Raw genomic sequence first — 27,283 nt, 5'->3', positions numbered from 1 at the left:
CATTTTGAGCACAATTTCAACAATACTGCGATAATTGTGATAACCGTGATAATTTTGGTCACAATAACCATGATATGAAATTTTCCTATCATTACATCCCTATCTATCTATCTATCTATCTATCTATCTATCTATCTATCTATCTATCTATCTATCTATCTATCTATCTATCTATCTATCTATCTATCTATCTATCTATCTATCTATCTATCTATCTTCTGTGTCCTTGTTAAATGATGCTTTTATTTTTGTTGTGTCAATCATTATTGTTATTTTTATGTATGTACAGTATATATCCCATCTATAAGGCTTTTGCCTACGTCACGACACACCCCTATATGGCAGGAAGACGGCTAAAGGCTCAGATGGAGATTGACGCCCTCTCCGACCAATGGGAGGGTATGTTACGCTTGAGTCGAGAGCAGTGATTGGCTGCAGGGTCGATTGTATATATGTATAGATATGCCTGATTGCTAAACCCGGGGGGCGGGGCTATGGAGAAGTGCTGTCCATCTATGTTGATACAGATCTAGAAACTGGACAAACTGAGTGACTGCTAACGCTGCTTTTCGCATGGACTAATGTAAGTTGTTTGGCACTTTTCTGTAGCTGTAGGACTTTCCAGTGTAATGTGAGGTGCTGTTACCACTGTAAGAGTATAGTTTTCGCCGTTCGTGTTTCGGTTGTGCTGAGAAGTGCTTTCAGGCCGAGGGACACGCGCTTTTCAGGCCAGTAAAGTGTGCGGTTGTTAACGTTAGCTGCCATATTTTGACATGTCGCTGTCACAAACAATGTACCCACTCAGCCTTAGCGTAATATCATTGTAGAGTGGCTGTTTCATTTTACGGCCGCTCGGTTACTCTGTTTTGTTGTTGTTTTTGTTGATTTTTTTTTGTCTTACAACTGCTCGCGCCGCTGCCGTTTTTTTTTTTTTTTTTTTTTTTTTGCTATGCAGTGTCCGAGCGGAGAAAAGGGGCCGCGAGCGGGCTTTAAAATGTTCCTAATAGTCTTATGTGCCGTAAACGCACCACGGTGTTAATAAGATGCCTTCGTGGCTCCTTTCTTCAGTTCGGTTTAATCCTAACCATACAGCCACACATATTTCGCCTAATCGTTAACTTAAGCTTCGTGGTTTTGGTCTACTTTTACCAAACAACATACGCAGTGTTCTACGCAGAAGTTGTATTGAAATGAAGTGCTGCAGTGTGTCTAACTTTGGCCCAATGTTCCAGGGGTCACCAATTGACTAAAGGGCTAGAATCGTGTACTTGGAGGTGTTTACATCCAATAGAGCCAAGTCCCAGATTTAGTGAATGACGTTCGGCGCAATGGCAGCGTGTCCATGCGGGAAATAACGGACCGTCACCGGGGCTGACGTCCCCCCCACGGTCCCAGCTCCAGACTGACCGTTACACGGCCGTGCCTAATTCACGCCTCCTCTCTTCTTTTGTTGACAGTTTTGTTTTATACCGAGGACAACGTGTTTCGTTTTAAAAGCCGCCTTCAACTTCACTGGCTCGGAAAATTTTGGCGACCTGGCCCCTCCATTCGGGCCCTCCTCCACCTCTGCTACTGCACAAAGTGAAGGTTGATATGCCACATCAGGTAAGAGAGACTCCAACCTGTGTTGTTAAAGACAGTTAGCATGCAGTGATACAGAGCTAGCAGCTTGCACATGCACGTGAGAGGGAAAAGCTATGTAATCGTCCTCTTTTGTTTCTGCAGGACACAGTGTTTACACGCGCTGAAACCACATGGCATTAAACATCGCACATTACATTTTAGCACAACTTCTCCAGCTCTGTTCACATCCCGGACTGTTTTGTGATGGATGTTATTGTTATAGGCGGGCGCTTCCCTCCACATTCCACATGTGTATGCCTGCCTGGCTGCCTGCAGCAGGGCCAGTGCGCAAATCCCTGCAAATCCCAAAACGCCTATAGTCAAGCAAATCGCAATGGTGGTTCTAGAATTTGCATTAAATTCACACATTTGCGTTCATTTGTAGCTGGAAGGTCAGGTGGCTGCTGTGCTGTGATGTGGTTTCAGAGGGAGGCGTTGTATGGTTTCCTTCAGGACGTTGTCAGTGTCTGATGTGGAGGGTGTTCCACTTTGCAGCCAGGAGAAGACAAAAGGACAGATAGGCATGGAGGTCTCTGATGGTACACCTTAGAAGCATTTGTTATGGATACAAAAATAAAATTGTTATGCTGTGCAGATGTCAGACAGTGGTTTTCCATTGTTAATTCAAAATTACAACTCCCAGAATAATTTATTACTGCGCTAAGACTTAAGAGTAGTGGTTTGTGTTCATTGTTAGCTGTTAATATTGAGATCAAACATCGCTGTTCCATAGTGGCTTGTGAGAATATGTGTTTGGTTTTAAGAGCAACAAATCTTGGCACACTGCTCTAGATCAAGCGGTCACGTAGGCACAAAGTTGCTGTTCAATGACCTGTAACTTTTTAACTAAATGACATAGATAAGTTTATTTTATATTTCTGTGTAGGTATTAAGTACTTTAAAATGGGATGTATGATAATTTGCCTGAGTTAGTTTTATTATGTGAAAATTACAAAAAAACATCCTCAGTCACGTAGCCTCTGAAAAAGTACATCTACTTTTTAGGGTTTACGCAAGAGTGGATAATACGCTGTTCCTGTTCAACTATTGTTCTAAATGGACATTGGTGTTTTAGATAACATGTCTATCTACAAGACTGCCAATTTTTGTTGCAAAATATTGATTGCCTTATGAATTACATCCAAAACACTCTATTATGTAGTTGCAAGGCCCCTTGGTCACGTAGCTGCATATAATAAAAGAAAAATTCACAAATTCTTGATCACTTTTTTTATTATAAAAAGTAAATATAACAATAACAAATATACTTTGGTCAAAATTTTGATAAAATAATGAACAATATACAGTAACAAAGCATCAAGCTTCCTACTATGCCTCGTGTTTCAAGCGTTTCTTACAGCATTACTGATCATTTCAAATATTTATCGTACAGCATGTGATTGGCTCGCACAGTTTTTGAATTGTTCATGTTCAGTCTCATGATTTTAACCTTATAAACATCTGAATTTCTGCAGCACATTCTTGAAATCAGCCCTTGTTAACATCAGTAGACCGGTTCTGGTTGAGGAGGATAGTGCTGGTGTCTCAGCTTCAGTGAACACATACTGAATGTTTACTGGTTCAGTGTCTTTTGTAGGCTTTAAACTGTTAGCATTAGCACATGTTCAGTTTCCCTTGATCTGACCCTCTAATGAATTTTAGGGCAGCAATTAATGACTATTACAGTTGTAGACAAGTCATTAATTACTGTAACATCTAGTGAGATTATGAACTGCAAAACAAAAACAAAAAAACACAATGTCTCTTATTTATATTTACTGAAGCAATAAAATACATTTTCTTTACTTTAACAAGAACATTTGGTACACAAGAAGTAGAATGCATAACAAAGTTTAAGGAAATATTCATATCAATATTAAGCATTCAATAAATAAGGCAAGCAGCAACAAAATACCTTTTCCTCTCTCAAACAGAAGTGCATTTTGTGCATAGCTATTACAGTGCCTAACAAAGTTTGTTAAACAAACAACTAAATACTGAAGAGTTACAATCAGCAATAAAATAAATACTTTTCCTTAAACAAAAGTGCATGATATCACTGACAATCAGTTGATTGCTAAATTAGTTGTCCGGTAATTTTGCTGTTGAGTAATTGTTGTCTTTTCAGCCCTAGTTTGTTATGGATAAAAAAACAGTTGTTATGCTACACAGATGGTGCAGATATCATTACCAGACAGGGTTTTTCAATTGTTAATTGAAAAGGACAACTCCTGTTTTTATTGTGCTGAGACTTAAGTCTTGTGGTTTGTATTCATTGTTAACTGTTACTAATGAGATCAAACAGAACTTTTCCAGAGTGGTTTGTGAGAATATGTGTTTGGTTTTAAGAGCAACAAATCTTGGAACGCTGCTCTAATAGATTTATTGAGAAGTTAGTTACTTTGATTCAAACTGTTGATAAAAGATTCTTGTGAGTATTTCCCCTGAAGATTAGTGTTTGATTAAAGTGTTTAACAGAAAAGATTTCATACGTGTGATGAGATGGTCTTCTTTTTCACTCTTTGTTTAGACTTTTGAAGGAGCTTTTCTCAATGTATTAATCCCAAAGACTAAGCAAATGTATCTGCTGGAGCGATATGTTGTGAACATAATTCCAAGAGGCAGTTCAACATGTCGTTAGGTGTATTACAGTTGTTTTTTTTAAGACTACAACTTTTTCTTTTTTTTTTTTTTCAAATGTGACATGTTTAAACATTGTTGCTCTGTAAAGCCAAGTATCTTTGTACTGCAAAACTGAAATTACAGCACTATTCCTGCTCTTTCTGTAGTGTTGAGTTTGTTGAATATGCTCAAAAATAGTGGATTTTTGGATTCACCTTTTGTTGATTTGATCTCCTGTGAACCACAATGGTAGGAAGATGTTTTTGTGGTCTTGTTACTGTATATGTGCATGTTTAACCAGCTTTTGGCATGTGGTCATTTCAGCCTATAGTATGTCACTTGCTGTACTAAAAGCTTTAATGTCAGAGTGCACGGTGTCGAGTTTTCAGCAGTGCTGTATGTTTCTCACTCACTGCAGCCAAATGATTGCATTTCCTGCAGTGAATCCATGTTGTCAAAGGACACAGAAATGGTTTGAGGATTCCGTGGGGGGAAAAAAAGCAGGAAATTGAGTGGGTTTGTTGTGAAAAGGACAATCACTCTGTCACTTTGCAGCGTTGATAGGTTCATCTAAAAGTTCCTCCCACTCGACTATTACCTTAGTGGGCTACAAAAGGGGCCTTTTTCTGTAATGAGGTGCTTAGTGGAGCACATTGTGCTAGGGAGGTGTGTACTCTGCTGAGTTACAGGCAGGTTGTAAAATGATAACAGATGCATGGGGGCCTCATGGTGCTGCACACTATTTTGAAATGTAAGCTAATTCCCTGAAATATGGAATGCATCTGTGCAAAAGAGTGCACACACATTTAGGCTGTATTTTCTCACAGATTCCCCCAGACACTATACTTACACCCTAAGCAGACCGTCTTAGATGTTTCAGATATCTTTATTCAGTCCACAGTGTAAAAAGTAATTTGATCCTACATAGATTCAACAATGGACAAAGTAGTTTTCCTTTATGTGTAAAGCCATTTAGAAAGTACAGTTTTAGGTCCTGATTCAGACATTGTAAGTGAAAACTTTGCCTTACAATGGATACTTTCTCTTCTGTAAATTGTAGTTTTATTAATTGACATTAGAGCTGCAACAATTAATCTATTAGTTGTCAACAATTAAATGAACTGTAATTCAATAATCAGGTTGAGTAATATGAAGAAAAGGCAATAAAAGTTTGCTCTTCTATGAAGGCAGAGTGAAGTGGCATTGCTTATGAACCAATCAAGGCATTTGAAGGCATCATTCAGGGCTTTGGACTGAATATTTTTCACAATTTTTCTGATGTTTTTATAAACCAGAAGATTCATTTGATTAAGTAATCTACAGATTAATTCACAGTGAAAATATAGCCCTCAGTCAGAGCCGGAGCCTTAACTTGAATGACATCTCATTAAAGTGCAGACAGTTAAATGTTTGCATACAGACTGCAGTTTAATGTGTAATTTTCTTCAGTTTTCCCCCAGATTGACACCCAACACACATCATAATTGTTTTTAATAGTGTCAGGCTTTTAAACGGAAAAAGGACAACATCAATCACAGACACCAGATGTTTTCATCTCTCTTTGTGCCTTTTTTCTCTGCTGCCTCACTCTGCTGTCGATTCGAACTGTCGACTGTCGACTCTGCCATCGAAGCCAGACGTATTTGCATGCTATGATTCCATATGACATGTCGATATGCTTAAGCTTCATTGAAACAGCTCACAGTACCCTGCTGTCCTCTTTCCTGGGTTTTCCTCTTTGTCTGCTAAACCGTCATGTTCGTCCTGCAAATAGGTCTTCCTCTGTTTATTTCAAACAAAGCATGTCACTGTCCATGTGGTTTCTCCAGAAAAGACCTACCAGACACCAGGTGTTTACACTGGCAAATACTGTAGCTTTTCATGATCTGGCCAGTGGTTGAATCACTGTATGTCGAATAAATCAGCAACAGGAGAGGAGGAAAACAGACATGGAGCTGCTTTGTGACATTCACTTTTTAACATAGGCTCCTGTCCTCCTCCTCCTCCTCTTTCGTCTTTAACATGAATGTACTTTACAGAGGCTAATGGATTCCTTATGAGAGGTAATTGTGTAGCTGCAGCACCAATGCAGTAGTGGCTGTGATGTTGCAGATGGTGTGATTAGTTCTTATTTGAAGGCCCTAAGGGATTCAGAGAGATAAGCGCCAGTCGTGGCTCATGTCACAGTTTAAGGTCACAGACGTCCAAACAAATACAGAATGGTGAAAGCACAGGCTTGGTAGTAAACACTGGAATGGACCTTAATATCACCTTGTGTTTTTTCAGGTTGGCTTGCATTGTGCGATATGAACACTGCATTTGATTTTCACAGATACTGCTGCTCTATGTGTTGAGCTTATATTGAGTCACTCTCCCTTTTGACCTAATACCAACTGGTCCTTCATAAATTGTTCTTGCACAGATCATCCATTTTACTTGTCTGACTGTCTTAAGATAAAGCATAGGCTCACTTTTATTCCACCTGGGTCACGCTGAGTATAACATGGCCAGAGTACAACTTAAATACTTAAGTAGAGACTAAAATCTGACTGTGTTTGAATGGGGATGGTAGATCTGGGTTAATGTTCAGGTGACGGTGACATGAGAAGCCCCAAAGTAATAAACTGTAAGAACAGTCATATGTAGTGGTCTTAAATTGTTCGTTATTACTCTGAGTCAAAATAAGATGGTAGTTTAATGCAGAACAAAATGTTATGTAAAGTGACCAAGCCAAAATTAGGCAAGTTCTGCAATTAATAGCTAATTTCTGAAGTCATGTGTTCTCAATACAGTTTAATTTCCCCTCCCTCGTGTCCGATGGAACAGATTACCCATCTATGTTACTGAGGTAACATGAGGGAACTGGCTCATATGGCCAAAACTGTTCATATCATTTGATATTGATAACTGTAACAGTTAATAACAAATAATTGCTTCTTTCTTTCTCCTAGTTTTGGTCCTGAGTTGAATTTGAGGAAGTCAGTTTTGGGCTCCCCTCCACATTTTGCATTTTGTCTGATGTGTGAAGTGATGAACCCTAAAGACAAAAGAAAATTTAGCCCTTAGCACAATAATCATATTTATCATGATTAGAGCTGCAGCTATGGATTATTCTTGTAATCGATTAATTTCTCAATAATTTTTACCCCACACCTGAAAAGGGAGGCAAGGGGTAGGCCCTGTTGTTTTTGGTTCGGCTTGTTTTTTTTGTTCGTTAACACTTTAGCAGCAAAACTATTGGTTGAATTCATACCAATTTGGGTTTATAGATTGCCAGTGACTGAGAATAGATGTGATTACATTTTGGGGAAAAGTAGGTCAAAGTTCACATTTTTTAATGAATTTTTTAAATTTGTTTTTACCCCCATTTACATATAATACCCCAAATTAGTCTATGTTGTGTCTATGCTGACATCAGCACACGCATAGACATGATGACATCAGCTGGATCGATGCCAAAATAAGCTACAATATGTGCAAGTGGTGAGGTTTGTTGGGCCTAACACCACTTGACTTGATTTGATTAAAAAATTATTTGAATATGTGAAAAAATGAGTAAAAATGTGAAAAAGACGTGTCTGAAAATGACAACTTGTCTTTCAGAACCAACTGAAATAACAACCACAAAAAAAGTATTAAAGTAAGAGGATATATATATATATATATATATATATATATATATATTAAAAAAAAGAGACCCAACAAACTCCACGGAAGTTTCCTTAAAAAGGCAGAACATGATTGTAACTATCAGTGCCTTCTGTGTCGACCATCTGACTCGTTTAAGTTTCCATTGATTTCAACATAGGCTTTTTAATTAGACTGATGGGAGGGTTAACTTGACATGTTTTACTGCCACTCTAAAAGCAGGACTGGCTCATTAGCGCAGCCACTTATAAAACCTGGATGTGTTTTGTGTGTGGATATGTATGAAGCAGTGTTGGATAAACGTGCAGCTCTGTTGGTATTTAAGTGTCCTCTCTCTGTGGGTGATCTTAACAGTGAAGGATGTGTGGGGGGGGGGGGGGGGCACCGCTTCCCTCTCTCACTGAGTCAAATTTCAGGTGTGTTAATGTCAAGACTTTTGTGGTGCTAAACCTACATGGGTTTGAAGTGTCTCAAACAGGATTAAGGTTGAAGTAGAACTTTCCAAACCGTATCACTATGCGGAGCTGGCCTTCTAAAGGACATGCAAAATTTAACCAAATTCTCCGAAGGTCACCATAAGAAAATGTAAAACAATGTGTTTCCATCTACTGCTGTTTAACAAATTAGAACGGGACACTTGGTGATTAGCAGTTTGTGCCACTAAAGCCACTAGGAAAAAATAAAATGCTGTACACAGATGGCGTTAAAAAAAAAAAAAAAAACCTTCAGTATTACTATTCTTAAAGTAACTGGCTCTTTATCCTCTTAAATACGTGTGAAATAATTCTCCCTTAGTTTGGATTGGTGGAAAAAAGACTCACATTTTGTGGCTAAGATGAGATTCTTTGATGGTATATGTGGTGTGTTTTTATGTGACTAAGATTAAGTAACTTGCTGTGCCTACATTCCTCCTTTTCACCAAGTCTGTGTGTTTTGTACTTTTGTATATATCACTGGTATATTTGGCCTGTTGGATAGTATTTTTCTGTGTCCCTTTTGGTGACCATTCAGTTTGTTCCAGAAAAAGAAAGTGCCAGTGAAACTTTTTTGGCAGTGAGGTTTTGGAGATTGACATGCAACAGGTCATTGTTCTTTCGGCCCATCCCACCCCTGTCCCCCCACAGGTCCCCAGACCAGTAAAACCTGAACTGATAGTGTTCCTGGTTCCAGAACTAGAAATGGTGACAATTAGGCTAAGATGACATCCGTCCACAGGTTTTAAGATGCATTCACTCACATTCAGCAAGTCACTATTCTAGTCACATCCTATTTAAATTTTTTATTTTTTATTTTTAGATGCTGTTGTGAAGTTTTGTGTGATATTTCAACCATTTTCACTCAAATATTTTATTCACTGAATGAAAATCTACATCCAAACAGCTGATTCTGACTAGTCTTGCAGGTGTGTACTGTGTTTAAAAAGTAAAAGTTGTTAAGCAATGTACATTGTCTTACGTTAGATATTAGACAATTACGCAACTAGGTGAAGAATCATCTCAATTTCTGTTCTATAGTTGATACTGTTGTATTTACAAAGGATACATTTTACATTAAGTGTTTTTTGCAATTTTAAAGGCGGATTGTGTTTTTCACATAGTTCAGAGGCAACAAAATACATATGTGAACCTGATATGAATTGAGACCAATCAAGGATCTGTAGGGTTGTTTTCCGGTCAGTATTTTTGTCTTAAGTCTTAACCCTCAAAGACACTAACAGCCACTGGCAATCAAAACCATCTACTGATGTAAAATGTTTAGTAACTATCGATCCACTAATCCTATCAATACATGTAAATAATTTGTGTAAAATGTGGTTTGTCATCTTTTCATGGTATTTAGATATGACCCATTTGGACGTTCAGAGTCTCCGTAGTGAACCTGGAAACACCGTCATCTTCTACTTTGATTCACCAGTAAAACCCATGTAGTTTCATAAACGACAGTGACTTGTCTTAAAGCATATCATGACAAAAGTGTCTCCATCCACTATTTCCTCAGTTTTCTCTGTTTTGATTTGATAACCCTTGAATTTACTCTTTCCTTTTATGAATGTCATATAATCAGTGAATTAAATATAGGAAAATACATGTTTTACATTAAAAAAAAATGGAAAATACAGAGGTTATTATTATAATAGATTGTGATAAATCACCTAAGAAAAGTTAAATAGAGAGAAACATGTATTTGGTAGCTACCACAAAAGTAGCACTGGCTCTTTATGGGTTAAAATTATTGCTTTGTAAATTCAGTTGAATTACCATGGTACTGTGTATCATGACAAAAGATATTAATTCAGTTGATATTGCTCGTCCTTACCTATGATTAACTTTGCTCAGCTAAGTAGCTGTTTGCGTTGTGTTTAGCAAAAGCCTTGTTCTCCACATAACTTGCTGCAGGAAAAGTCAAGCCAGCATTCACTTTTTTTTCTTTTTCTTTTTTTCTTTTTTGCTACAACTCTGCAGTCCCAACTGTGCTGCGTCAACACAGTGGTCTCATTTGGAAAAAAGGGTGGGATGCATTTTTTGATGCAGTGCTACAAGCAGTCTTGGGTGAGAGAATCGTGATTAGTTTCACCGCCTGCAATCATGAAACGGCCGCACTGTATAAGTATGTGTGGACATTTCTGGATGTTAATGTGGAATTGCCCTGGAGTGAGAAGGAAACATAAAACACTCGCAAATGAGATTCAGCTTCTGTCTGTCTCTTACTCACTCTTTCTGTCTCTGTCGGTTGAGGCCCTGTTTAAGGGGTGGCCGCCAATCCCTCCCACCACACACACTCATTCCTCATTTTCTCCCCGTCTGATGGATGCTACTGTAGCACCACAGAGGGAGAGAAACCTTCCCACTGGGGGGGGATTGGTTGTAACTCAACAAGCCCCCTAAAGTAAGCTCCACCCCTTCCTTTTCTATGTGCGGCCCGGAGACCCTGCTGCATGCATACACACATTGGGCTGTAAATTACGTTAATGTCAGTATGGATCAAGTGTAAAAAGGCAGAACAGCAGGACAGGACCAGGCACGACTACCTCTGTTCTCACTTTTATAGTTTACACGTTGTACAATAGTGCACACAGTTGGTAATGTATGTCTGGGATGTATGCGGTACTTAGCAAGCAACATTTTTGTGGGCTGTACATCCTTAAATAAATACATTAGGTAAGCCATTATCACTCTGTTGTTGTAGTGCTTTGCATTTATAGGCGTCGTACCAGCCGGATTAGTCTGCATCCAATCTGCTTTACTAAACACAGCAGGAACTCATGTTGGTTACTAACTCAGGCCTTCAGCTGAATTGCCTTCAAGTTCTTGGAAATGTAACTTTACTAAACCAAATTATATCTGACATTAGATTAGATGCACTGTTATGTTGTACTCTGGCATTTTTAAACAAAACAGTTAGTAAAAATGTTGAAAGGTGAATAAACAGTGGCATTCTCATTTCTTCAACCATTAACCTGCAGCTTTCTGTAGATGGGGCCCAGGCCTGATCCGACAGCTTTTTTAAGGTCTGCTTGCAGATTTATAATTGGTCCTAAATCAGGCCTCAGAAAGTTTTCCAAATCTGTTGGAAAGAATTCGAATTGGCTTCCTGCATCCTGGTTTCTTTATCTTCTCTCTAAATCAACCAGGAGATGGCTATGTGCAGTCTTGATGTCTCATCTCAATCTACTCTTTTTATTTATTTTACTTCCTGTCTTCTGTCAGACTCGGCAGTAAATCCACCATTACAAATGTTGGTTATGTCAACTTATCGCTTCTTTTTAAAACCATGAAGACTAGAAGACATTTGTCATGTGTCACATAAGAAAATAAATAAAATGATAATTTCCTGCAATGATCAAGCTATGAATTCTATAATGTAAGCTTAACTGCTAAATATAGAATATGTGTCGGGTATCTGTAATAGAGTCTCTATATAAGAAAAAAATACATGAAAAGTGCGAGAGAAAAATCAGGCAGTGTAATAGCTGTATGTTAGTGATCTAGTGTACTGTAATATTATGTTACACATAGTTACAGAATGTCAGTGTATTCATGGCTTAATAATAAAGCCAGATACTGACGAACATCCTGTGAATTGTGTAGACATCTCACGACCAGACTGGATGGATGTTATTATTGAAATGAAAGTAGAAAACCACAGTGTGAAGAAACAGAGCTGTGTTTAGTTTCTAATATTTATTTAGCAGACATCAGGTGGAGGTTTAAATCCCTTTTTAAATACATCCAGAACAGGGGACACATGTAATGCAGCTTTCTGTTGTTTTTCTGGTTATTAAAGCGGGCCTTTAAAAAACGATTCCTGGTACCATTAAACTGTTCAAGAGTTGTAATTTGCCTGTAAACGCACTTTGTCTCCTTCGTTCTCATTTCCTTCTGCAGTCGGTTGCCTCGTCTTTTCTCTCCCGATGTTTGCCAGCATTTTCTGCTTGTTATTGTCTCTCACGGTCTCTCTTTTGGCATACTGCACCCCCCGCCCCCCTTCCTCTCTCTACATTATGATTTTCCTGTTTTACTCAACCGCTCTCTTTCCTCCCTCCTGCTGTGTGCTGTATTATGGAGAGTATAAGACTCTATTTGCTTTTGGCAGAGGTTGGAGTCTCCTCGGGTCAGACTTGTTTTAGTGCTCTACTGATCATGCCTCGTAGTGTACTGTTGCCCTAGAATTTGCAGCAATCGAATGAACACGCACAGATTGTTTCTCTCCGTGCTGGATGTACATTATGGCCTTTTAACTGAGTTAGTTTCAGAAACTAACACAACCTAAACACCATGAAACATATTAAGGTCCAGATGGTGTACTGCTGCAGGTTTTGTTTCTATTTGTGCGCTCTCATTCACATTAGCCTCTTTAACTGTCACACAGAGAGAACACAGTATTCCCTTTCATTTAGAGCTGCAGCTATCGATTATTCTTATAATCGATTAATGTATCGATTATTATCTTAGCTTCAAATAAACCACTATTTGAATAGGCAAAAAAAGGTAAAAATGGGAAAAAGTCTGACAATTACAAACAATTTGTCCTTTATTCCAGAACCAGCTGAAACAACAACCACAAAATGTAGTCTTTAAGTTAAAAGATATATAAAAGATATCTATATAGCAATAACAACAGTATAGATGAATAGATATGTTTATTCGTGCTTCACAGGAAAATTGTTTTCACAGTCTGTACAGCCACAGTAATACAGGGGATCACACACAAAAGCATATGACATAACACAAACCCAAAAACAGCAATTCCACACCATATACCTACCCAAAACAGCAAAAACAACAATTTCACCACCATATACCCAACACCACACATATCCAATTAACACATTACAGTCTCTATAAAAATATATATAAAAATATATATCTATGTAAACAACAACAAACAAACAAATGACATCCACAAACAATATGTGCACTGGAGTCATCAACAAATTTGTATCCAATGTACTAACAACTTACAATGGAACTAATGGGCGCACGGGGGTCGGCCGATTTTTGGTCCTACTTACTCAATAAGTAGGCCTACAAGGACCTATTGTCCCTAAATATTCCTTCATGTGCTGATCTTCCAGTTACCTCAAAAAGGTGCAGTGTCACGTGCAATTTTTACCTCCGTATTACTTTTGTACTTCTGGTGTTTTTGCACATGCTCACCATGTGGGTCAATTTGGTGCATCACACATCGTGGTGTATTTACACCAGGGATTAAAGTTCTCCGTCACCACGACAGATTTCCGTCAAATGGAAAAATTGAGGGGGGAAAAAAGTCATATTGAAGTAACTTCCCCACGTGTTTCCTGGAGTCCAGTTGGCACCACGATCCTGTCCTGGGTCTGCTGTCCTGAATCTGCAGGTGTTTAACACAGGCACAGGGGGCTGATAGGTTTAACAGTGATGATAATAAGATGACTTCTTTATTTTTATGTCGGGGGGAGAGATTGATGACTATTTATCTTTGGAAGGAAACGCTGCCCATTCTGTGCCTCAGAAACACATGGACAAGTTCAGCTTTACCGAAGTTCAGCCTCCAGACGCTAACTGTAGTTTAGTGCTAACAAGTAGCTTTCATTATGAAAGAACCACAGCGAAAAGGGAAGAAGACAGAACTGATCTACATGTACCTTCATGTTTGGGTTCATAGCTTATCTCCTCTTGCTGGTATATGACTAGTGTGTGTGTTTGTGTTTGTGTTTGTGTGTATGTGCCCTTCCCGTGCGTGCGGCTGTGCGCGCCGCGGCCTTACGCGGTTACGCGCCCGACTGCATAAGTGCTTTATTTTGACCCGTTTAGCATCTTATTTCTATCTGTGTGGTACAGTGCGAAGATAAAATTGAATGAATGAGTAACACCCTTGGTATTTGCAAAGCCACTGTATTTTAAATACCCTCAGAGACTATCTGTAACGGAATATAATTTCTGTTTCAGTTGATGTAATTTCTTCCAATCAAAATAGAACATGATATTGGTGGGAGGGGGTTGTGGACGCAGGTTTGACGACGTACAGATTATTTTGGCTAGCACATACGACATCATGGACACATTTGTAGAGGAAGGTGCTGAAGTGGTAACAATTGAGAGATGCGTGAAAAATAGATGGAAGTGGGCATGGCTTGATGAGAAGGGAGACGATGGAACTCCAATTAGATCATGGTGCAAAAAAAATGAAGCAGCCTGGTGCGTGCATGTGCGTAGTTTGCCACAAGAAAATTCTGTATGGTTCCAATGGTAAAAAAGTCCTGATCCACCATCAATCTGAGAAGTTGAAGATTAGTTGGTTAGGGTTACATTTACACAGACATTTTCCCCAAAATTCATGTGCTGTTGGAGTTGGAGTTATGTTTTAGGAGTTCCTAAATTGTTAAATAAAAAGTTTTTCACTCATTTTTTGCAGTAAGATAATCTTCTAGTTATTTTCACTTGCTTCAAAGGTTTTCATACCCTTTAAAATTAACCAGAGAGCACCAAAATTGACCTGAAGCTTTAAAAATTTTCTGGGGGAGGACCCCCAGACCCCCCACAAATACCACTCATGACATTTTTTCTATCCATGTTACTAATCTTCTACACCTGTACACTCTCCCATTTAGTGTGTTTTACAGTATTGCCAAATTTGACTATATAAACTTGTACACTATAGTAGTATTGTATTGCATCATTTTTAATAGTGGCCAATGATTTTGACCAGCAGAAGATTTTCAGTCAGATGAAAAATGTTTGCTTTAATCCCTGATTTACACCCATATTATTTTTATACTATTAACTATGTAGTTTGAATATTCAAATAAAGTAAAATTTACTATAATAAATGATAAATGAAAGGGGTAAATTCAGTACAACAGGTTTCACTACCGGATGTTTACATTGAAAAGAATGTGGTTGCGCATGCCTGACGGATTGGAGCATGCTCATAATTCTTAGGGGGTTAAAAAAAAATACGGGGGTAAAAATTGTACAGTGGCATGGAGCGTGCATGGCTTCTTATTGGAAATAGTAGGTCTATTATATATTATAATAAGTCTAATGTGACGGTGATGATTTTTTTGTATGAAATGTATGGTGTACCAACAGAAACGCTGCCCTGGAGTAACTCTCAAAGCAACACTATAATAATATAGGTCATATCAGTTTTGCTATACTTGTTACATTGAAGATGATAATCTATAATGCATCATGCTGTATATTGACATAGCTAGATGATAAGTACCCTTAAAGAGCCAAAGAGAAGTAATAATATATTTATTCACTAAACTATATTCACAGATTACCAACAATACTTAAAATATTACCTGCAACTTCTACGTCCACATTAATTCCCAGAGAATTTTTGGTTTGGCTGGTTCTGTCCAGTATCAGAGCTTATTTGATTTATTGAAACTGGCTAAACCAACATTTCAGTAGAGGCTAGGTTGTAGTGTCTTTGTGGAATGATGATGAGTGGTGGTGTAGCAACGTTAGTCTCATAGAAACATAAAACTGCACCGACATTGCAACATCCAGAACCAACCAGACAACCCTAATCCATATGTGACCAGGAAGTGGTGGCTCTGGTGGGTCAAATTGAGAGCTTGCCAATGCTTGCATATTTGATAATAATGACTCAATATGTTGCCATAAAATACAGGATAAATATAGTCTTTTCATTTATAGGTATTTTGTCCCACCCTGATGGTCAGATATCTGTCCAACCTTATAATGTGAGATTGGAACAGCCCTCATATCTTTATTATAATGCACTACATTTGGAATAGACTCAATTTAGAACATCCAGATGTCCAATCTGCTGTTAACTTGACCTCTATTAAATTCACAGTAATGTCATATTTGGAATAATAGTCAAATTGTATTGTGCATATGAAGTGTCATGGATAATAGATCCAATTCATAGGCATTTATCTACACACATAGTAACTGCAATAAGCTAAAAGTCAGATGATGGGATATTTGAATTTTTTCCCCCAGGTTTTCAGAGGGTTAAGGTGCTGTCTGGTTTCCAGTATTTTCAATTGTGCTTCACTTCTCACAACATTTATTATTGATGTACAGAAGTTTGTAAAGCTTGGGTAGATAGTCATTAAAGATAAATATGCAAATAAGTAAATGATAATCAAATATAACACTTAGGTCTGGGACAAGTCACTCAGAAGTGTTAACTTCCTCTGTGATGTGGTGTGCTGTCACGAGAGTCTGTGATAATGTGAAATGCGGAAGGATGTTGTTTGGATTTATTACCCCGTGAAGGTGCAGTGATGGAGGGAAATAAAGAAGTTTCTGAGAAAAAGTAAAAATGTTGTACTTTATCAAGTTTACAAGAAGGTTCTAATGATTTCTGCTGAATTTCCTTGTTATAAAATAAATGACACATCTGATGAGCATGTTCGGAGCAGTTTTGTTTTATTTGACTGTGACAGGCTGGAGAGAGAACAGACGCACAACGCAGCACAACAGAGCAGTACACAAACTCACTCCACCACGTACACACAAACACAGTTGGCAGAGACAGAATGGTTTTATTAATATGAAGAGCTGAAGAATGTTTGGACCGCTAAGACTGAAAACCAGCACACTAAAGCTGAGCATTCTATGAAAAACGCTCTTCCTCGGTGGGGTGTGTGTGTGAGTGTGTGTGAATTCATCCACAACAAAAGGAAATAAACTGTCATCGGTCTTAATTACTTATTGCTCGCAGCTGCAACTGAGCACCAACGTTGGCACTCATCCTTTACAGGACACAAACAAGGGAAAGAAATAGAGAACAAAAAAAACCTGCCAAGTGCCTCTCAGATAAGATCTTACCTGTCATCCAATCAGCCATTAATCTTTTGAAACAACCGCTGTTTTACTGGTTTACTTTTTTGCTCTGAGGCAGTAATATCGAGGACATTTTACTATGTAAATCCTGATGTTTGCGGTTCAGTTTTGCCGTTTTTCTAATAATAGAGCTACACATCTTAGGGCTAAATCACAGGCTCCTTAACACTCACTGAACCTCATTTGTCCTTCATTTACGCAGCACTTTCTGAGTATTAGGGTAGAGTTCAGCGGATAGTTGGTTACAGTCTGTTTGACATAATGTTTCCTCCACTTGTGCGTGTGTGTTTTGCACTTGAACTGTCAAAATAAGCCACAACAGTAAAATAAATATGCGTGACACTTATCTCACAGTCGGCTGTTGGATCTGGAGGCTATAGTGCATTACAGCGTCAATAACTGTTCCCATAAGTTGTGAATGCGATAACATGGAATGCATATATGTTTGATTTTGTCCACACTGCTTATACCTGCGAGGTGTCCAGTGTCTAAAGCTGAAAGCTGACACAGCTGTTTCACAGTAACCACACTGTTTCTCCACACTATCTACAGTTTCACTGCCTGGATTTCCCCCAGTCCGACTCCTGCCACTTCCCTCTATCAATGTTTTTCTCTGTCTATGTCTTTCTCATGCCGTATTTGTCTTCCTCTCTTTCTTTTTGTGTATTATCTTTATTTATAGTGCTGATACTTGTTATAATTGAATATACTGGTGGAATTCCCTCTGGCTTTCTGATTTATTTTCCTCAGTCAGATCCCGCTATTATCAACCTAAGACATAAAAAAAAATTGGTCTGTGCTGGTATTTTGGTTAAAATTAATGTCAGCTGATACTTGCCGACATCAGCCAAAATCTTTACCAGCATGTAAGCTGTTATTTCACTGATGGAGAGGATCCAAGTTTGTTTTTGTTGATCCGATTTGAATACATGCTCATTTGAAGAAAATGTAATGTGGAGCTGAAACACTTTAAAACAGTCAAGTGAACATATATTTATAAATATATAGCCTATATATGTGATGTAGATGTATTTGTTTTCTTTGCATAAAATATGGGATAAATAACAACAAAAAATAAACAAACAAAAAATATCCCTGCAACTTCCAGCAACCACATTTTACTCTCAAGGCATCTCATTATACAACATCTACAACATTTATGTATGATATACTATTAAAGCTATACTGTATGATGTGGCATTTTTACACTTTTCTTTTGTCATCTTAAAATGCTCCTAATAAGCATGTGTTAAACTAAAATGTAAACGAAATCCACCAGGTATTGAAACTCAAAAATGTTTAATTCTCATGTATTTCTGATAAAAGTCTGACCAATCATTTTATTCGGTCCGAATAAAATAATTGGCCGAACCTGGCTAAGCCTCCTGTCAATCATCCATTACGGCCGTCCAGCATCAGATCCATTATCGCTGTCTCCGCATCCGATATGTGTCCCTCTGAATCTGACGCATCACTCGCGCTGCCTCTCCTGTCACTGACCACAGTCTTTCTAGGATGTGTGTGTATAGAACTCAAATGCACATGTGGAAGGGAATAAACGGATTTATTAACAGAAACAACAACTAAGGAGAACAAACAGGAGTCCGATGAATGAAGGATGGAGATAAAAGTCTGGAAGTCAGCTGTACTGGACTGAACAGGTCTGCATAAAGCTCAGCTTTTATGACGGTGGGACTCATACAGGTACATGTACATAGTGTCACACAGTATAGGATTATGTAGGATGATAAATGTATGGACTATGAAACCTCAAATGTCCACGGAAAAATTTGCGGAGGCCACGCGTTCACAGTGCGCGCGCCCGTCGCCTGGGCATCTCATCTCCGTGGTGCAGTGAAGACACTGACCCAGTACCGCACAGACCACACCCTTAAATACAGGGTCTACTAATGGAACAGGGGCCGCGGGCCCGCGGCAGGTGGATGATGCATCTGATTACTGAGGGAGGGGTCTGCGGACACACCGAAGTGGACCGGACCTGCCCCTCCGCTTCCTCCGCGCGCATCAGGTGAGAGGAGGCGAGCATCAGAGCTCAGGCAAGGGGAAGTGGGCGGGGCTTTAGAGGGAGGCGGGTTGTTCATGTTCAAACTTTTACTAAGTGCTGTGAGAAATGCCACATCGGTAGGTATAGCTTTAACTTTAGGCTGAAGAGTGATGAAAATGAAACTAAATACATGTCTTGTTTTGCACATAAACATTTGACAGTGTACACACATGTACAAGAATCTCTGCTTCTGTAAACACCTGTTAGACTGTCAGACAGTAAAAGGCAGCAGTCTCTGACCCAACAAGAGCTACAGCCAACTCCACAAGAAGCTTATTGATTAATGTTAGGATGGGGTTAATAGTCACATTACTGTTTTTTTTCTTTTCCTGCTAACTGAATTATCACTTTGTTTTCACAGCTGAAAAGCTCTTCTAAATATGTCTTGTCTTTAGAAAACCATAAATGTTACCTTCCCAGAGAAAACTGACAACAGATAATCAGTAAGTTATTGAACTGAACAGAAACTGGTCTGTTTTAGCTTAAACTCTGCTGAGTTCTCCACTGTGTGAAAATGGACATGCAAATTGTCATACCACATGTCCAACAGTATAAAATAACTGTAGATATGGTTACTCCATGGAGCAATGTTATCAGGTTAAAGCAGAGCAACCCACAAGCAGGAGTGAAAGTTAATAATGCTGCTAACAAGGACACATTGTCTTTGTGATGATACTTGTATAAATTAATACATTTGGCATTTTTGGTCAGGTTTATTCAGGGTTGCAAACATGCTCTGATTTCTCATCTAATCTCAGCTCAACTGCAAAATTCATGTTTTGTGCCTGCAAGGCCATGATTTTAATTGATGGTAATGTAACTAAGACTTAAAATTCAGAGTGGTTCACTTTATTAACTTATGATTAAACGGTAGACCTGCGTTTATAGTCTGCACCTAAATAATGCACCTGTGCTGAGCATATGCATTTGCATATACCTTGCAACTGTATTAGCAGAAGGGTTTGTTTACATTAAATACACTGTGATGTAAATAAGTAAAAGATTAGTGTTGGATAAATTTAAAACACAGTCTTTGAATGTCTCACAGGATTTGTATGAAGTTGTGAAAAGCAAAAGCTGCATTCAGTGAGGTTTGTGTAATTGTTCAGACTAAGCTGATATGTATTTGTAAAACACTGTTGACATGGCGATCCATACATGCTGTTGTTTGGCTCCTATTTTGCACAATAAAGTGTCGTAAGAATCATCTTGTGCTGCTCTCTCTAAAGTGAGTACATGTGGCTGGATTCTGGTATGTGTCACTGACACTGAAGTGACGAGCTGTTTACATGGCCCACAGTGCAGCGTCATACGTAACTGCCTTGAGGACATACCCAAAACTCACCCTGACATGTACCTCTATAAATCTGCTTAATGCATTGGAACAGGAGTGCTATAGCATCAGCGACTTTTTTAAAGGTGAAAAAAAGTGTGTTTGAAGCCGTACATGTCCAAAGGAGATGAACAGTGTAATTTAATGATGTTTAGCTCCAATTTTTGCAGCAGTCCACTAGGGCAATACACAGCTGAACTGGGTGTTTTTCTCTTGTGGCAGAACAGTGGAATGTTCTTGATTGGTCAAGTTAGGATGCCTGACCTCAGTCCAACTGAACAAGCAGAAGGACTGAAAAACAAGTGGAAACTGTAGATGTTTGGCAGAACATCACTGTGAGGGATTATCACATTTCTGAGAGATTTAAAAGGATGCATTATACGGTCTACAGATAAACTTTACATCATGTCATTATTCCACAAGTGTTTCCTTATCAACAAAAATTTAATAATGCAAAAAATGTCATGGTACAAAGTTTACTCCCATCCAGGTATTCCTTTATCTCGTGTAATGCAAAAAACCCCAAAACAAAGCAAAAAACAAACAAGCAAAAAAAAACCCTTAGAAGGGATTTCAGTGATAGATAAGGTAAGATAGAGGCTTGTTTTCCTTTCTCTTCCTTCCCTCAGCTGAATGGGGGCCAGGGGCTACAGGGAGGTGAGGTATTTTAATTCACCTTAGCCAGGAAAGGAAATTGTTTGCACAAGTGTGAAGCAAACAACTGACTCAACCTTTGTGACAATCTAGCTATTACCTTATAGTGCTTACCTTGTAGAGAATCATGACCAGAGGCCGACTTATGTCCTGTGTGATATATAAATCTGCACTCATACAGTGCTAGAACTAATCCTGGTAGTTCCATGTGGTCATTGAGATGACTGTTGCATATCACTGCTCATTCTGAAGGTTGTGTTTATCCAAATGAAAGCCTCTGAAAACTCACTACTGCTTAGTTTTATATTTCTTTCCTAGCAAGTTGCTCTGTTTGCAACTTTGACTGGATTCACCATCAGTTACATAACACTCATTCCACAAATACCTTCAACTTGGATTTTTTTGAGATAAGAGTGTAGTGCTTTATCTTATGTGTCTAGGGGTTACATATGGTGAACGCAGATGTTCACATGTTATTACAAGTTAAGTTTGTTTGGTTCAGTGTGACCATCTAATAATGATTTTGAAGATTGGTATATTTAAGCACCTCTAGAAAATGCAGTGACCTGTTGCTTCAGGTAGATGAAGTAGAGGGAGAACATCTGACTGAAATGATTCTTACGCAAAGTGAGGTGTAGTAAAGATTAAACAAACAAGATACCACACTGTGTTATGAAGATTTACAGGTGATACCACTGCAGTTTTTATTTATATATTGTTATGTCCCTGGCCTAGGGGAACCTGAGCATAACATATTTATGTTCCCCATGGTAGCAATTTATTTATAGCTCAGTAGAGAGAAATTGTGCCCAAAATAACAAACAAAATGATGTCACAGCCCTATCCTTATCTAATCATCAAAAACAAAATGACAAACAAAAGACAACCAGGATGACCTAACTCCGAGCCAAAGAACAGGAGAAAAAGTGTGAAAAAACAAAAAGGGCTTCTCCTTTCTACTTTCTGTGACCTTTTACACTACTTAATCAGATTTTTTGAGATTTACAAAATTCTCTAATTGCACAGAACTCTCATAGCACACAAACACCGTGATCACCAGGGCTCCGTCATGGAGATGAGATGAGCAGAAGGGGCAGAGAATCAGTATCAGCTAGCTTCTATCCTCACTCCCAGCCAATCAGCATCAGCTTCTGCCAGTCACACGCGTACACACGCACGCACACACACACACCTACACACCTGCACACACCTACACACCTGCACACACCTGCAGCTGATCAACAAATCACAGTAATGGTGGAACTGAAGAGAGGGAGAGAGAGCTGTCAACAAAATACATACAAAACAGAAATGCATGACCCATTTGGACCACATGGGTCATCACAATGTATAATTTTTTTTTTCTTTTTTTCTCGTGTAGTTTTCATATGGACTTTGGAATTTGTATCTCTCCTTCTATGGCTGCAATACTGTGTAGTACAAAACAAGCGAGCACACAAGCATGTGTAAATCATTCTTTTTGGACTTTTAGTGCTGAGTTCAAATTTCCTCAAACTGTGTTAGTGAGGTGGACTGTTAACACTGGGCCATGTTGACACTAGCTGGGTTTCCATTACCCTACAAATGTGCAAAATGTAAATTGTGCAATAGAAAACTGATATGGAAACACAGAAATGTTACAAAAACTGTCAAAGATCACAAAAAAAGTTTTTACGCTCCCATGAGGTGGTTTTTGAGACGTTTCAATGTAGAAGTATTGCGCAAAAGTGTAATGGAAACACATTGTGCGCATTTTCACTAGTCACGGGCATGTCAAGCCCGGTACTGCGAGAGGTTCAATAACATAACATAACAGTTCATGAAATGTTGCCTAGATCATTTAGAAATTCTGGATCCCCAACTCATTGGTGAATTCTGTACAATTCTCTCCCAGAAATCCATTATGTGTGGCCACTGCCATAAATAAGGACTTTGCCTTGGGATGATCAGACACACCTGCGGAGACCCCCTCCTGCTTCTCTGTGAGAACTACAACATATCACAAGATGGGTAGATAGGACTTTAGTAGAATCACGCATTAGAAGCCAAACACTCTTCAATGGAAATACATACAAGTAGCAATTATACTTGGTCAGAATTGTAGAAATAGTGCTTTTATTTTACAGAAAACTGTAATGGAAACCCAGCTATTGATGGATCCACTGCATAATTGATTTCTAACTATCCTTTAACAGTAAATGCCACCCTGTCTGTTGTTTGTGTAGTTACCACATGTGCCATAAAATTAAATGTTTCAACAAAAAGCCAAGGTAGATTTCTGAATTTATCTGTGGAGCCTATGTCATAGTGTTGTTGGTTTGAAAATGCACACATAATTATATATTCAGTGGAAAACGGCGTATGAGTGTAAATGCATGTATAAACAGACAGCTGATGAAACCAGGAGAAAGTGGTTTTGTTTTTTCCAAAGATGTACTGTATGTTAGTTTACCCAGAGAGAGAGGAAAACCAAGCAACAAATAACAGCTACAACAAGACTAAACAGAGGTAATGATTTGTACTCATTCATCCTCCACCCACTCCACTTTCTTCTCTTGTTTCTCCCCACTCTCCATATGGTGTTGGTTGGTTGCGGTTTATGTATCGTACAGTTGTGTATGTGTGTGGTGTATCAGTGAAGCCCTCACGCCTGGCTGGGAAACGCACACAGACACACATGAATCCATTAACACATGCATGTACACTGGGCCTGGCTCGGTCCTCTTCTTATTCCACTTGTTTACAGCACTGCTGGTGACCACAGAGTCAAAGCCGTCACTCACAATCACATTGTGCTTTCATATGTGGGGATTCAGACCGCTAGTTTAAGCAACAGCTCCCATGTTTGACAGACGTGTACTTTATGGTTATGGCTTGATTCTAAACTGCGGTCAGCACAGTTGCTTGTACTTGGAATTACGCGTTTGTGTTTTCGTACTGAAAATGTGAAAGTTTTGGTCCGTGGAGGTGACTTTAAGGGTGTGTCATCATTTGTAAATGTGACCGTATTTTCCCCTCTTCTCTTTTGTTTTTCTTTCAAGTACAGTAAAAGTGCCAAGAAAAAAAAATCACAAACACAGAGGACAGCTTTTATGACATCTTTCCAGAGGATTACACTAATTCTGTCAATACATGCAAATAATTGGTGTAAAATGCAGTTTGTCATGTTTTCATGGTCATCAGATATGACTCATTTGAACAGGGAAACACTGTCATTTTATATAACACTGGTTCACCAGTCAATTCTGTGTAGTTTGACAAATGACAGTGGATGGAGAGATTTATGTTCAGCTATTGATATCTTTACTGAAAAAGTCACTATTTCATCAGTATTTTCTCTTTTCATATAGTAACCTTTGAATTTACTCTAGGGCGACACGGTGGTGCAGTGGATAGCACTCGTGCCCCACAGCAAGAAGATCCTGGGTTCGATTCCAACACCAGTCGACAAGGGGTGGGACCTTTCTGTGTGGAGTTTGCATGTTCTCCCCATGTTTGCGTGGGTTCTCTCCGGGTACTCCGGCTTCCTCCCACCATCCAAAGACATGCGCTGATAAGTTAATTGGTTAATCTAAATTGCCCATAGGTGTGAGAGTGACTGTTTGTCTCTATGTATCAGCCCTGCAATGAACTGGTGAAATGTCCAGGGTGTACCCCGCCTTCGCACATTAGTAGCTGGGATAGGCTCCAAGCGACCCCCGTGATCCTAGTGAGGATAAAGTGGGTTCAGAAAATGGTTTAACGATAAACCGCGGTAAAATTGCAAACGGTTAGTATTACCGTTTAAATACTAATTATCGTGATAACGGTGTTTGATTAATGCACTTTTAGGGGAAAAAAACTGAAGATCTGAAGGAAGTAAAGATCTGCTTTTATGTCAAATATTTGAGTATAGTTTTAATGTATTACAATTTTAATTGTATATACCTAATATTTGGAACCAATATTCACTTTTAAAGTCTTTGAAAAGGTTCGTTACACATCTGTGTAATTTATGCAATAAAGTATATATATTTTTCAAATCAGGTTTTGTATTTTTTGTGTGTTTTCTGGCCTTTTGTGTTTTTATAGAGGGTTAAAGTGAAAAGATAATAGGCAGATGATATAAGTGAAGTTGTGCTGAAAAAAACAGATCCCAAACTTGGGTACAGTAAACATTTGTTTATATAGTATATAAAGGCAAAATCAAAAGGACTGAAAAACGGACAAAATAGGCTCAGACCACTAAGGGTTAATATTTGAATGTTTCTGCAACAGAAGGTACATTGTGCCAATTATTTTATTTTTTAAATTTATTTTTAAATACAACTTTATTAAATTATTTCAGAGTGTGTATCAGTACTTTTTTGAAGATTTTGAGCACAGTTTCAATAATACCACGATAATAATGATAACCGTGATAATTTTGGTCACAATAATCGTGATATGAAATTTTCATATCGTTACATCCCTAGTAGCTGGGATAGGCTCCAAGCGACCCCCGTGACCCTAGTGAGGATAAAGCGGGTTCAGAAAATGAATGAATGAATTTACTCTGAGGTTTAATGAAGATCTACATGATCTGTGAATTAAATATAGGAAAACACTTGATTTACACTTAGAAATGCAAAATACAGAGGGTAATATTATAATAAATGGCTTTAGATCACTTAAAGGTTAAACGGAGAAAAAATCAACTAGCACAATAGTAGCACTTGGTCTTAATGGGTTGCAATTCCTGTTGAATATAGTGTGATTGAAACCAAACGAGGTTTCATCTCAAGATCTTTACAAAAACATGCTCTCATGCAAGGATACTTGTAGAGCTGAAAAGATTAAATAATTAATTGACTCAAATTGATAAAAAATATTTGATTTAAAACTTCCTGAATTGAAGCGTTGTTTCTTTAATTTTGCTGCTGCTAAACATTGGTTCCACTATTGTATTTCACACAGACGCTTATGGTGACGCACATGACGCTAGGATCAACACAAAGTCGAATGTTAGTTCCATGTTAAGTTGTTAGTAAATTAATAAGTGGGATCCAAATGTTTTGAAGACTGACTTGTTTTTTATATGTTTATATCCATAGATATTTATATATATACTTTTGTACTGTTGTTATTATTGTTTTATTTCTATATAGATTTTGTTAATGTATCCTTTTACTTTTGTACTTATTGGGGCTGTTTCAGCTGGCTCTGGAATAAAGGACAAGTTGTTTGTCATTTGCAGACATGTCTTTTTCACATTTTGGCCATTTATTTATTTATTTATTTATTTTTTGCCTATTCAAATAATTGTTTAATCAAATTAAATGGAAGAAAATAATCGATTACAAAATTAATGGATAACTACAACTCAAGATAATTGTAGTTTTCTAGGGAAGCCTGATATGTTTTTAGACAAATGTGTCTTACACTTAGAACATTTTACAGTAAAGAAATATAATTGTCTGTGGCAGTTTATAGGCAGTCAAAATGACACTATTAAAGGATGGATGTGGCGCCACACACTAACTTTTCCTTCTGCTCATGCTTCACTGATCATGTTAACCCTTGTCAGAAAATCTGAATGATGTTTCGGTGTTAAAAAAAACCCCCTGCAAATCATGTATCTGAGCAGAGGAAATTTCACTGCTCCATGCCTGTTGTAGTGGAAGCGATTCTCCGCAAAGCACAAACATCCCAGGAAACTGAGAGACAGTTGAGTAAGAGGCAAAGAGGAGTTATCAAAGCCGCCGAGGCCGGAGACATGTTTCTCTGAGGCTTTCTCTGCATGAGGCCTCTCACACATACATACTGTTGGAAATAAACACACATGCAGCGACCTCCCACTGATTGCAATCTGCAGGAACTCCTTTAATCTAAGCGATAAACAGGCCTGTCACAAACAGTCTGTACAAGCATGTACACGCTGAAATACACAAGGGCGACAAATTAAAGGAAGAAGGGTCTTAACAAGGTGTTGACGCTGTTAGGACTACTTCCATACTCCATGTCATCGATTCTTCAAGATTTGTACAAAAGGGAGCAAACGCTGTCCCT

The 27,283-nt window shown here is 38.4% G+C and overlaps 1 protein-coding gene across 2 annotated transcripts in view; it reads left to right on the top strand.

Moving 5' to 3' along the window:
* Window positions 1-487: 487 nt before the first annotated feature.
* Window positions 488-27,283, top strand: part of LOC115422630 (vitamin D3 receptor A) — a 108,036-nt gene continuing 81,240 nt past the window's right edge. For both annotated transcript variants that reach the window (XM_030139056.1, XM_030139055.1), the window contains exons 1-2: window positions 488-583; window positions 1,458-1,605. The gene's annotated coding sequence lies outside the window, so the exon portion shown is untranslated. The remainder of the gene's footprint in view (window positions 584-1,457; window positions 1,606-27,283) is intronic.

Source organism: Sphaeramia orbicularis, chromosome 7 (assembly GCF_902148855.1).
Source record: "Sphaeramia orbicularis chromosome 7, fSphaOr1.1, whole genome shotgun sequence".
Taxonomy (NCBI): domain Eukaryota; kingdom Metazoa; phylum Chordata; class Actinopteri; order Kurtiformes; family Apogonidae; genus Sphaeramia; species Sphaeramia orbicularis.
Note: the sequence above shows the minus strand (reverse complement) of the source record. Positions and strands in the feature narration are given on the sequence as shown.